The sequence below is a fragment of the Vidua chalybeata genome, chromosome 10 (assembly GCF_026979565.1).
Source record: "Vidua chalybeata isolate OUT-0048 chromosome 10, bVidCha1 merged haplotype, whole genome shotgun sequence".
In the NCBI taxonomy this organism is placed as follows: Eukaryota; Metazoa; Chordata; class Aves; order Passeriformes; family Viduidae; genus Vidua; species Vidua chalybeata.
In genome coordinates, this window is record NC_071539.1 from 20,562,434 (window position 1) to 20,573,739 (window position 11,306).

Below are 11,306 nucleotides of genomic sequence, written 5' to 3' on the forward strand. Positions count from 1 at the left end.
ATTTTCTTCTCAATATCCCACATAACTCAGGCCCATGCTGCTTCTTCTGCGTCTGTGGAGAGACATTAAAAAAATAATCTCCCTTTCCTGCTGTTTATCATCCCTAAATATCAGAACTAACAACCCAGGCTTCCTTTGCTCTTTCCAACCTGCCTCATAAATCATTCTTACACTACTGGGAGCTTTTCAGAGCTCTTCCCTGCCTTCCCTGGCCATGGGAATGGCCTGCAAATTTCCATGTGGATCAGATCTGAATTAGTTGACTTAACCCACAGGCTAAAGAAGGAGTGATTCCTCTCTCCTGCAATGCAGTGATTTCACAAAAGCTAAATGCTGTTGGTTTGGGTTTTTTTCCCCTGACACAACACAATAAATCGGATTTAGTGTTTTCCCTCCCATAAGGTTTGTTAAGGGAAAAACAAGGGATGGAAGTGGAGAGGGAGAATCCAATCCCTTCCCAGGTAAAGCTTACCCCATCACATATTGGGGTACAGGGAATGGGGTGGTTTCCTCTGAAAGTTGTCTGCCCATCCCACAGATCTTCCCAGATGGGCTCTGAGGCAGGATTTGGCCCCTCACAGGTGCCATGTCCCCAGCCTGTTACCCCCAGGAGCACAGCCTGTGGTGGGAGTCCTCTTCAGCAGCAGCCAAGGGCTGGGATTTGAAGCACTCCTGCTTTCTAAAGACACTTGCAAGGATGCCAGGACACATGGCAGATGCCCAAGGAACTTTCCCCACTGCTTTTCCAGCATGAAACGTGCCCAGCTCTTTCTGAGAGCACTCCTTGGCATAACCACCCAAAGCTCTCAACTTCTTGGGGTTTTTTTGTCTTTATAGGCTTTATAATAATGCTAATATATATATATACATATAATAACTAAATTAATGCTAATAATGAACTGATTATTTGATTGGTGTCATGTTAGACACAGAAAACGCCCCCAGGGAACAAGGGGCAGGACAAGATGAAACGACCTCAAGTTGTGCCAGGGGAGGTTCAGGTTTGATATTGGGGAAATTTCTTCACTGAAAGGGTTGTCCAGTCCTGGCACAGCTGCCCAGGGCAGTGGTGGCATCGCCATTCCTGGTGCATGTGGCTCTAGGGGACATGCATCAGTGGTGGCCTCGGCAGTGCTGGGGTGATGGTTGGACTTGAAGGTTTTCCAACCTCAGTTCTTCCATGATTCTAAAACCGGGTGGAAAGTGAGAGATTGTGGTGTGATGAAGGGAGGAAGAGACACAGGCACCAAGCTTTCCCTGCTGGAAAAGCTGTGTGTTTGCTCCAAGGATACCCCAAAGGAGAGCTGGGTGTTTTTCTGTGCTGCAGAGGGTCCCAGGAGGATTTCTGGGCAGCCAGGGGGGTGTGGAGATATTTTTGTATCCAGGGGAGCTGCTCTGAGGAAAGAGCTCTAATTAGAGGAAAATATTTGATCTCCATAGGCCTTTAGTGAAATATCTCAGAAAGGCAGCAGATGTTGCTGAAATTATTTTGTTCAACTGTTTACCCCCTTTTTCTCCTTCTTTCTTTTTTTTTTTCTGAGGCACGTTGAATTAAAATTCAGTAAACAGATCATGGCATTTTATAGAGGGGTGCCAAAAACTTGCTCGAAATCAAAGCTGATGCCTCATGCAAAGCAAAGCACATCCCTTTGCCTTCCCTTTGGAAGCCAGAAGTTATCCTAGGAGCTGCCAAAGACTACCCAAAGCACGTGGTGGCACAGCAAGGACAGGTTCCTGTTCCTGGTGTCACCCTGGCTGGCACAGCACCTAGGTGAGCTGCACTCTGCATGGTCCTGCCTGGAATCACTCCTTTTCCAGGAATTCCCCTACTTTGATGAGACAGAAGGGCAAAATCTGTCTCCTTAGCTCTAAAAGAAGCTGTACATAAGTATAGGGCTGCCTAAAGATCCCCCAGAAGGTCTCATGGAGACTTCTTCAGGGTGGGTTCAAGACAGCAACTTTTAGAAGACATCATCAAACCAGGTTTGATCTTCAGTTTAAGGAGGCTTGGGATGCCAAAAGCCTCATTTTAGAATATTTTACAGTCCCCACACTGGGAGCATTAAACCAGTTCTGAAGTGGTGTCCGGTGACAGAGAGCACCAGTCACGAGCTCCACTGGACAGGTTGAAAAGTGGGAAAAATTATTCTCCTGGTGTAGGGGAGGAAATGCAGGGGTGTTGAATCATAAAATCCCAGAATTTCCTGAGCTGGAAGGGATCCATTAGGATTGAGTCCAACTCCTGGCCCCAACAATCCCACACCCTAAATACCATCCTGTAAACACAGGCAGGTCCATTGAAATCAGGAATGATCACCTTGAATTGTCATTGTTCAAAAATCCACAGAGAACCAGCTACACAGGAAACATCAACCAGAAATCTTGTTTGGATTAGAGAGTCAAAACAAGGGCCTTGATGGGTTTGCTTGTCTGCTGTCACCCCAAAAGCGTCTACAGCACACCCCACTGAACCTCACAGGACAGGTCATTACATGATATTGAGGGAGTCAATGCATCGATCCGTTTAGCAAATGATAAGCAGGGTTTTGCTTTCATCAGGGCGGTGAATATTAATTGATTTGACAGGCTGCAGCTTGGTAGAACAAGAACAGGGGCATCGGGGCATCGCTGTATTAATTAGCAATGGTGGAGCCGCTTTTAGCTGCTTCCGAAGTTTAATCAATATGCTCCATTGGAGTCCCCAAAGGCTTATGGAAACAGCCTTTGAAATCCTTTAAATTGCTGCCTCTGTGAGGTTTCAGGCTCTTGGCGTGTTCTTGTTCCACAGTTTTTCCTCCCTCCTGAAACCCACGGTGACCCACAAGGAGTGGTATGGGCAGGGTTTCTGATTTGGATCTCCCATTTGCATTCGCCAGGAATAGAAACAAATGAAAGAGATGTTCTGTTTTAGTCCAGTAATAATAATAATGCCAGACACTAATGAGCTGCCCTCTGCTCCCAGTCCCTATCTGCAGTAAATTACCTCCATAGGCTTTGTCTGATGCGAATGGGCACGGCACCATTGAAATCGGGTTTGGCTGAGCCCTTGCACACTGCTCAGGCTTTGATTTAATACAAAGCAAGGCTTGAGCTTGTTAAGACATTTTACTGAGGGGGAGGGAGGAGAAGGCAGAGCTCCAAATAAAGCTGGGAGTGAAATTGTGGAGAGAAGGGGATGGAGGAAACACAACATCGGAATGGGGAGGGGAGATAGGGAAGGCAGGGATGCTGCTGTGCTCTGAGTACTGGTGTCTTCCAGGAGGTGAAAGGAAAGCCAGCTGGAGAGGACAATTGGAGCTTGGGGAGCAGGAGGAGGAAGGCAGGAAAGTAGGGCTGGAGTGGGAGAGAGCAGGAAGGCTGGCCCACCACTGATAAGGCTGATGGGGACACAAAAAAAGAAAGACATCCAGGGAAGGGGATGAGGGCTCATTCTGTAGGGTTTGGGAAGTATCTCTGACCTTCAGGATCTAAGACAAACTGAGGAGGACATGGTGTCACTGTCACCAGCAGCTTTACAGGGAGGTTGCACAAGGTATGTGGAAGGGAGGGCTGTGCACCCCTTGCAGGAATGTCCTGGTGTCCTGCCGTCCTGAAGCCTTTGCCATGGTTTGTGATGAGCTCAGTGCTTGTCCCAGAGCCCAGCTGAAGCTGGGACAATGCCTCTCCCAGGGGACATCTGGGGCCTGAAGTCTTTGTTATGTCACAGAACCACAGAATCACAGAATTTTAGAATCCCAGACTGTTTTGGGCTGGAAGAGACCTTAAAGATCATCCCATCCTACCCCCCGCCACAGGCAGGGACACCTTCCACTATCCCAGGTTGCTCCAAGCCCCATCCATCCTGGCCTTGGACACTTCCAAGGATGAAGAGTCCAAAATATCTCTGGGCAACAATGTCTCTGTCCTTGGCCACCTCTCCAGCAGACCCTGGTGCCTGCTGAGACCTGAAATGCATTTTCCTTGAGTTTCTGACTTTACCATTTGTTGCAATTTTGGCTTCTCATCCCTTTTCCAGACAAAACCTGTCCAGCTGTGCACACAGCAGCTTCCCCAGCCCACTTCCCCCCATTCCTTCAGCAATTCCAGTTGTGTGACATCCTGAGGTCACTGCTACAGACGTCACCCCAGCAAGGGCACACGGGGAGACCAAACACTGCTCTCAGGGCCCCAGCATAATTATTCCAATTCCAGAGGCAGCCCTGAGCTGTGCCTGCTGCTGCTGCCACGCAGATTCCCAGCACGGGCACATCCTGCTGTTAATAAAGGAAGATCCCCAATCTCTCGGTGGCAACGCTCCTTGCTACAGGCAAGGTACTAAATCACAGCTGAAGTTTCTAGGCCAGATTATTTTCACTTCTGTTTTTTGAGGAATGAGCTTCCTAAAAAGTGTGAGGCAAATTTCCAGGCCTTCCTGCCTTGGCTCAGGGCGTCATGGGTAGAGAAGGAGCCAGCAGGAGAAGGCTTAGACCATCCTAAAGTGATGCTGCACAGGTGATCAGATGAATTAGGGAAAAATAGGGCTGAAAGGGACCCTTGACCTGTGTGTCCACCCCCTCCTCAAGGCAGAGTTAACCCTTTCCTTATCACTACCAGTGCAGTGCTGCAGGAATGGGAAAACTTCCTGCAGCAATATCTGTGGAGGCACCAGGCACTTCCCAGCTCTTCATAGGAACCCAGACTGGTCTGGGCTGGAAGAGTTTTAAAACCCATCCAGTCCTACCCCCTGCCACAGGCAGGGACACCTTCCACTATCCCAGGTTGCTCCAAGCCCCATCCACCCTGGCCTTGAACACTTCCAGGGATGGTGACTCCAACACTGACCTATGACAAACCTGTTCCAGTGCTTGACAACCATTTCAGTGAAGACATTTTCTGTCATTTCCAATCTAAACCTCTTGAGGCTGTTTCCTCTCATCCTGTCCCTTGTCCTGTGGGTGCAGAGCCCAACACCACCCCCCTAAGCTGCTCCCTCCTGTCAGGGAGTTGTGCAGAGCCAGAAGGTTCCCCTGAGCCTCCTTTTCTCCAGGCTGAGCTCCTTTCCCAGCTCCCTCAGCTGCTCCTGGGGCTCCAGCCCCATTCCCAGCTCTGTTGAAGATGAAGGGAGGGGACTCGGATGACATCCAGGCCAGTGAGCCTCTTCATTCAGATCCCTTGTTCACTCCTTCCCTCTATGCCTTTAGCCAGAAAATCAAGGATCTTGGGCACATCTCAGACTCGTCCTCAATCCTCCCAGCCTTGGCCACCATCCAGCTCTGCCTGTGATGTGTGGGAGTGTCCCACCAGGTCCCCCTTTCCTGTCACACGGGTGTGCTGGCTGCAGACACCCTCAAGTTCAGCGCCATGGCAAAGCTGCCCTTTCCCCTGTGGGATGGTGCTTTGGGATTCAGCTGTGCCTCCTGGCTGTGGCCATGAACATCTCTGTGGGTGCTGCCGCAGGTCAGGGCTCCCCCTGGGCCACGGACAGTGCAGGAACCAAGGTTAATAACTTCTGCTGAGGGGCAGGGCTCTGCACAGTCAGACATCAGTTGGTCTGGGACTCCTCCACAGGGGCCCCAGAGAGGACAAGGCAAGGACAGAGGTGTCACAGTGGAGAAGGACATGGAGGAGGAGAGGAGAGTGGAAATGCAGGTCCTGCAGCCAAGGGAGCCTCTGCTGGCTCACTGGGATTTCCCTCTGAGGACTATTGGAGGGTTGGATGGTTCCCTGGCTCCCAGCCCCCAAAGCCAGGGGTGGGATGAGTGGGACAGGGGATGGAGAGGCCAAGGCTGTGCTGCAGGAGAACATGAAGAGCTGGTTTGGAAATGAGCCCTGTGCAAGCACATTTCTGTCTCCATCACTCCTCCCTCTTACAGGAGACCTGGGAGTGTGAATCTGATCAATACTTGGGATTTGTCCAGAAAAAAGAGCAACAAAATACAGGTCCCTTGCCAGAAGAGCTGGGGTTTATCCCGGGGAAGCCACGAGTGGTTCCAGAGAGAAGCCTGGGAATATCTGTGGATATTTATGAACACTCATCTGCCTTTGCCCTGCAGCACTGGGGGCTGCCTGCCCCACACCCTGCTCTTCCCAGCATCCAGTGATGCCCTTCCCATGGGATTGGTGCACACAGAGACCCACCTTGACTACGGAACAAGTGCTTCCTCTGTGGGAGACAGCACTTGCTGAAGGGGAACCACCCACACCTCGTGTCGTCGTTGGTCTGAAAACTCCAAAGGAAACCTTCCATCAAGCACTGACACAATCACCTCCCCATCTCCCGGCTCCACTTCATTACAAGGAAAATGTGCTAATTAAGGCATGGACAGGAGGAGGAGATGAAGTGCACTGATGAATCGACACTTAGACAAGGGGTCAGAAATAATAAACTCTTCTCAAGAGCCACCCTGAAAGGGAGGGTTTCTTCTCTGGGGGTTTTCTCAGCTGGGACCAGTGGTTTTCCTTCCCTGGTGCTGAGGGTCCCTCACACAGCAGTGTTTGCCGTAGGAATGGAGTTTTCTTGGTGGTAACACTGCCAGGATGGGGCTTTCTCCGTGGGGAAACTTTTCCTTTCACATATAAGGAGGGCTTTTTACAGTGCACAGGGTATTTAAATGGAATCGCACATCACTCATTTTTAATCTTGTTTTTCAGTTCCCTTTCTTTCCTTGTCAGAGTTGTGGCTTTGTTCTGACCATTGCAAAAGCCCTTCAGGTTCTGATTCCATTTTTCAGGTCAGGTCCCACGGTGTGAAGGGAGTGGTGACCAGCGAGGGGTAGGAGAAGGGATGTTCCCATTCCCTGACCCCAAATCCCTTTTCCTTTGGGATGTCCTAGCACCCTGGGCCACCCCAGGAGTTACCCTAGGCAGCAGGGAGCACCTTCAGTGAACCCCTCTAAGCCAAAGCTGCTTCAAATGCAGCAGAACAATGCCTATAACCCACACATCCCCATTTTAAATTTATTTCCATCCCATTTCCAGGCCCTTTTTTGCTTCCTGCATGGCCTTGAGCCAAGACTCTGGGCCTGACGTGCCCACAATTGCTACAGAGTCTGTAAATCCCAGCCCTCCTATAATGAAAACGTCACTAATGATAAATATTTAAAGGGATGTGATGCTTATTTTTGTATTTACTACCCTGACCTTTATGTATTCGGATTTTATTTTATGTTTTATGGGGATTCCCTGGGCCTTTTCCCAGCCACACACACAGAAACCCCACAAGGGCTCCTGGAGTGTTGTTGCATTATAAACACACATGGTCCCTACAATTACTGAACTTTAATGCTTGCTGTAATTACTGCCTGCACTTTGCATTAATGCCCAGGGTGATGGAGTGAAGAAGTGTTCAGACACCAAGAGATCCACATCCTGAGGGAATTTCCAGGGGGAATCATTGCCTCCTATCCTGTGATTAATTGTTGTACCTTGTGAGGGGACACGGAGACTCCCCTGAGCTCTTGGCACCCACAGTTGATGGAAAAGCCACCATGGGAACACTCAGCTCTGCACAGCCTGCTGTGTCAGCAGGGAAGAGTCTTCAGTTTGATTCTTGCAATTCCACAAGGGAAAAATCAAGGAGAAGAGCAGGCACAAGCAGGAGAATGTGAGCATTTACCCACAGGTCTTCTCCTCGTGCTGCCTCTCCCAGGACAGTGCTGGGGAGCACTGGGAGCTCATCCTGCTGCAGAGGGACCTGGCCTGGGCTTCTCCTCCTCCTTCTCAGTCCCACTCCAGGAGCAGGGACAGGATTTAGGGATGTTCAAATATCCATGTGGACACGGCTGCCAAGGAACTGGGCATCTCCTGCAGCAGCAAATTTGGCAGGCCTTTGCATCTGGCAGCCTTGGCTGAGCCCCACATCCCATTTTCCCTTCAAGGAGTGGGGAAAAAATGAAAGAAGGAGTTAATTGGCCTGATTGGACTTTGCTGAAAAAGTTTCAAAGGAGAGGAAAAGAAAATGCTGAGGCAGCTCCTTTCTGTGTCTTTGAACTTTAGGCTTTGAAAAAAGATGGGGAAAATCTTAAGGAATTAACGAGGACTACAGGGAAATTATTGAGGAGGAACTTTCAGTGCTCACAGCTTGGAAAGAAATAAAAAAAAAACCCTTTATATAGAAATATATATACAGATATAGAGATATTTGCATGCACGTGGATGTGAGAGTGTGACCCCTTCACCCAGTTGTTCATCTTCATCTCTCTGATTTGATTTTAATGATTTTTGTGAATTATTTGATTTGTTTCCACGGTGCCTGGGAAGGGTGAGAGCTTCCCTTCTCCCACATCAGGAGCTGTGGAAAGGCAGAGGCAGCTCAGCAAAGGCCGTGGGTTTGCCACCACTCTGGCAACATTTGTGGAATCTTGGCCTGGACTGGAATTCTTCTCTTTCCAGGAAATACAAACATCCCTTTTTTTTTTTTTTTTTTTTTTTTTTTTGTCAAAAATAAAAGCCTCAAGATAAGTATTCTTGGATGAAAACCTATAAAAAGCTCAGACTGACAAACTATTTTTTTAGGCACTTCTTTTTCTCCCAACAAGAATATATCTGTCAGGAGAAACAGATGTTCTCAATGAAAAACCCTCTTTAATTACAACTCTGTCAAAAAACCTGCAGACAGATTTCTCTTTTCCCCCCAAGCCCATTAAAATGTGTGCAAATGGCCAAGGTTTGAAAGACACGGCTCCTCTTGTAATATAATATAATATTTAAATAAAACATTTCCCCATTAAGCTAAGAACCAGCAAAGCCACAAGGCAAAACTCATAGACAAATCCAAGCTTAAGATTTGCTTTTACAAAATGAGGTGTTGAGCTTAAACCTGAGTTTTGCATGGCTGCCTGAAGTGCTGGGCTGGTTTTGGGGCCCTGAACAACCTGGGTTTCTTATGTGATCAGGTGAGCTGAATCCCCCTCTCCAGAGTTTAGGAATTCTGCCAATCAGGCCAAGTATTTGCATTAAAAACTCCGAGTTGAAGGTCTGGCCATTAGCCAGGAGTTTCTTCAAGCCTCTCGTTATTTCGTCACTAAATCTCACTGTGTGCCCAGTAAATATTTTCTTTAGCAAATACATGAAAGCCTGACTGGAAGCTTTCCCTCTCCCCGCCTTGCAGAGGATGGCAATGTGACATAAATGTTAAAAGAGGTTTCTCCAGCAGAGCATTCCCCGAGGCTGACACGCCACGACTTACGCAGGGGAATAAAGTTCTGCTGGAGAGACTGGCAGGAATGCAAGGTTGATATTTCTTTATTTATTGGTTACAGTAATTGGCTAGAACATGGCTGAGTAGTTGGAGGAAAATAATCAATAGTTCTTGTCCGCTAATGAATGATTTTTCAGCAGTCGCTGGTGTAAATAGGTTTCATTAAAACAGCAAATCCTCCCAAACAAGAAAATTAACGAGGGCTTATGAAACCTATGAAATTGCACAGGTCTGAATGGCTGACAGCCATGACAAATATCTGCTATTGTTGGGGTTGGGAAGCAGCTTTTCGCTTCAATTTTCACTCTTGTCGCTTAAATAATATCAATAATTAGCAAATCCATTATGCCTTTCCCAGAAATCTTCCAGAGCGAAACATGTTGGCCCCAACTCAAGACAATGTCCTGTTCCTGAGCAACCTCCACGTGCCTGGGCTCAGCTCTTGCCAAATCCATGCCCTGTAACTGCACCAATAAACTGGGAATTTTAGGAGCTGAGCCCTCAGACTGATGCATTTCAAAAGAAGGGGACTGGGCATGATGCAGTCGTTGCTTTTCTTGACTTCTGGGAATAAGGGGATGCGAAACCAGTCTTCCACTGAGGGGTTCCAGCCCAGCAAACTGCAGTGCAGGGCAGAGGGAAAACCTGGAAATCTGCACCAGTGCTGCTGGGAGATGCTGGGGTCAAAAGAGGGTGGGATATAAGAGCCTGGACTGGAGGGTGCTGCTAATTTTGGTATTTGTCTCAAACAGTTAACTCTGTTTCTTCCATCCAAGGAGGAAAGCTCCACAAAGTGATTTGTTTTGGCCAGCCTAGAGCAGGACTCCCTATGCCCCAGAGGAAAGGGAAACTCTTCAGCTGCAGCTCCAAAGACCAAAACCCCAAAGCCACTTTGTGGAAAGTTTCCCAGCACCTTTCCTCAACTTCCCAGTTACTGCTGGAAGAGCTGGGGGCTTTCAGGAGTACAAGGGAGGTTTTTGCAAGTGGCAAGGCATCCCTCCTTCTCCTCCTTCTCCTTCTCCTTCTCCTTCTCCTTCTCCTTCTCCTTCTCCTTCTCCTTCTCCTTCTCCTTCTCCTTCTCCTTCTCCTTCTCCTTCTCCTTCTCCTTCTCCTTCTCCTTCTCCTTTCTCCTTTCTCCTTTCTCCTTTCTCCTTTCTCCTTCTCCTTTAATTCCTCTTCCCAGTGTCCTTCCCCTTCATCTTCTCTCCCCCTTTCCCCTTTCCCTTTCCCTTTTCCCCTTTCCCCTTTCCCCTTTCCCCTTTCTCCTTCTCCTTCTCCTTCTCCTTCTCCTTCTCCTTCTCCTTCTCCTTCTCCTTCTCCTTCTCCTTCTCCTTCTCCTTCTCCTTCTCCTTCTTCTCCTTCTCCTTCTCCTTCTCCTTTACTTCCTTTTCCCAGTGTCCTTCCCCTTCATCTTCTCTCCCCCTCTCCCCTTTCCCCTTTCCCCTCCCCCTTCTCCTTATTTTCTGCTTCCCTGCATCCCCCTGGATCTGTTCCTCCCCTTGCCCTTCCCTCCCCACCCTGATGGAGCAGGCTCTCGGAGGCAGGAGCAGCTTTGGGCACCACATCTGTGCCAGCAGCACTGACCAGAATCTGTGATTTGATGGCAAACTGTGCTGGTAATCTCTCTCCAAGGGAGTCCCTCCCATTTTTCATGGTGGTGAGTCCTTTACGGATGTGGATGAAAAGAGAAAGTGTTTCATTTGCTCTTTGGGAGCTGGAGCTATAGATCAAGGCCCAGCTCATTCCCCGAAGAGCAGAAATGGGTTTTTCAGGTGAGAATTGAGGCTCTCCCCAGTGAAAACTAGAACAGTTATCTGCACTTTCATCCACAGGTCATCAGCAGAGATTTTTCTCCCAAAGCTGGATAAATCTCGGCTGTTAGTGCCTTTCCTTCCCACTCTCCTTAGTTATTGCATTTTATTTCATGAGGGTGAGGCCCAAGCAAACAGTTCTCCTGACTTTGTCCTTGTCTGCTTGTAGGCACTGCCCAAACTTGTGGCTGATGCTCTGTACCTGAGCAGCTTTGGTGCCTGGGATGTTCCCCTGTGTGCCATGATCTGGATACAAATGCCCAGGCAGCTGGCATGGGAAAGGCTGAATAATCTCTGGGAATTCAGAGCACACCCCA

The 11,306-nt window shown here is 48.7% G+C and overlaps 1 long non-coding RNA gene across 1 annotated transcript; it reads right to left on the minus strand.

The window, feature by feature from the left end:
• Positions 1-2,674: 2,674 nt before the first annotated feature.
• LOC128793180 (uncharacterized) lies at positions 2,675-3,627 on the minus strand. Its single transcript, XR_008432678.1, has 3 exons — positions 3,459-3,627; positions 2,984-3,062; positions 2,675-2,856 (listed from the first exon to the last, which is right to left on the minus strand). It is a non-coding gene; the product is annotated as an uncharacterized LOC128793180 (long non-coding RNA).
• Between the last annotated feature and the right edge of the window lie 7,679 nt (positions 3,628-11,306).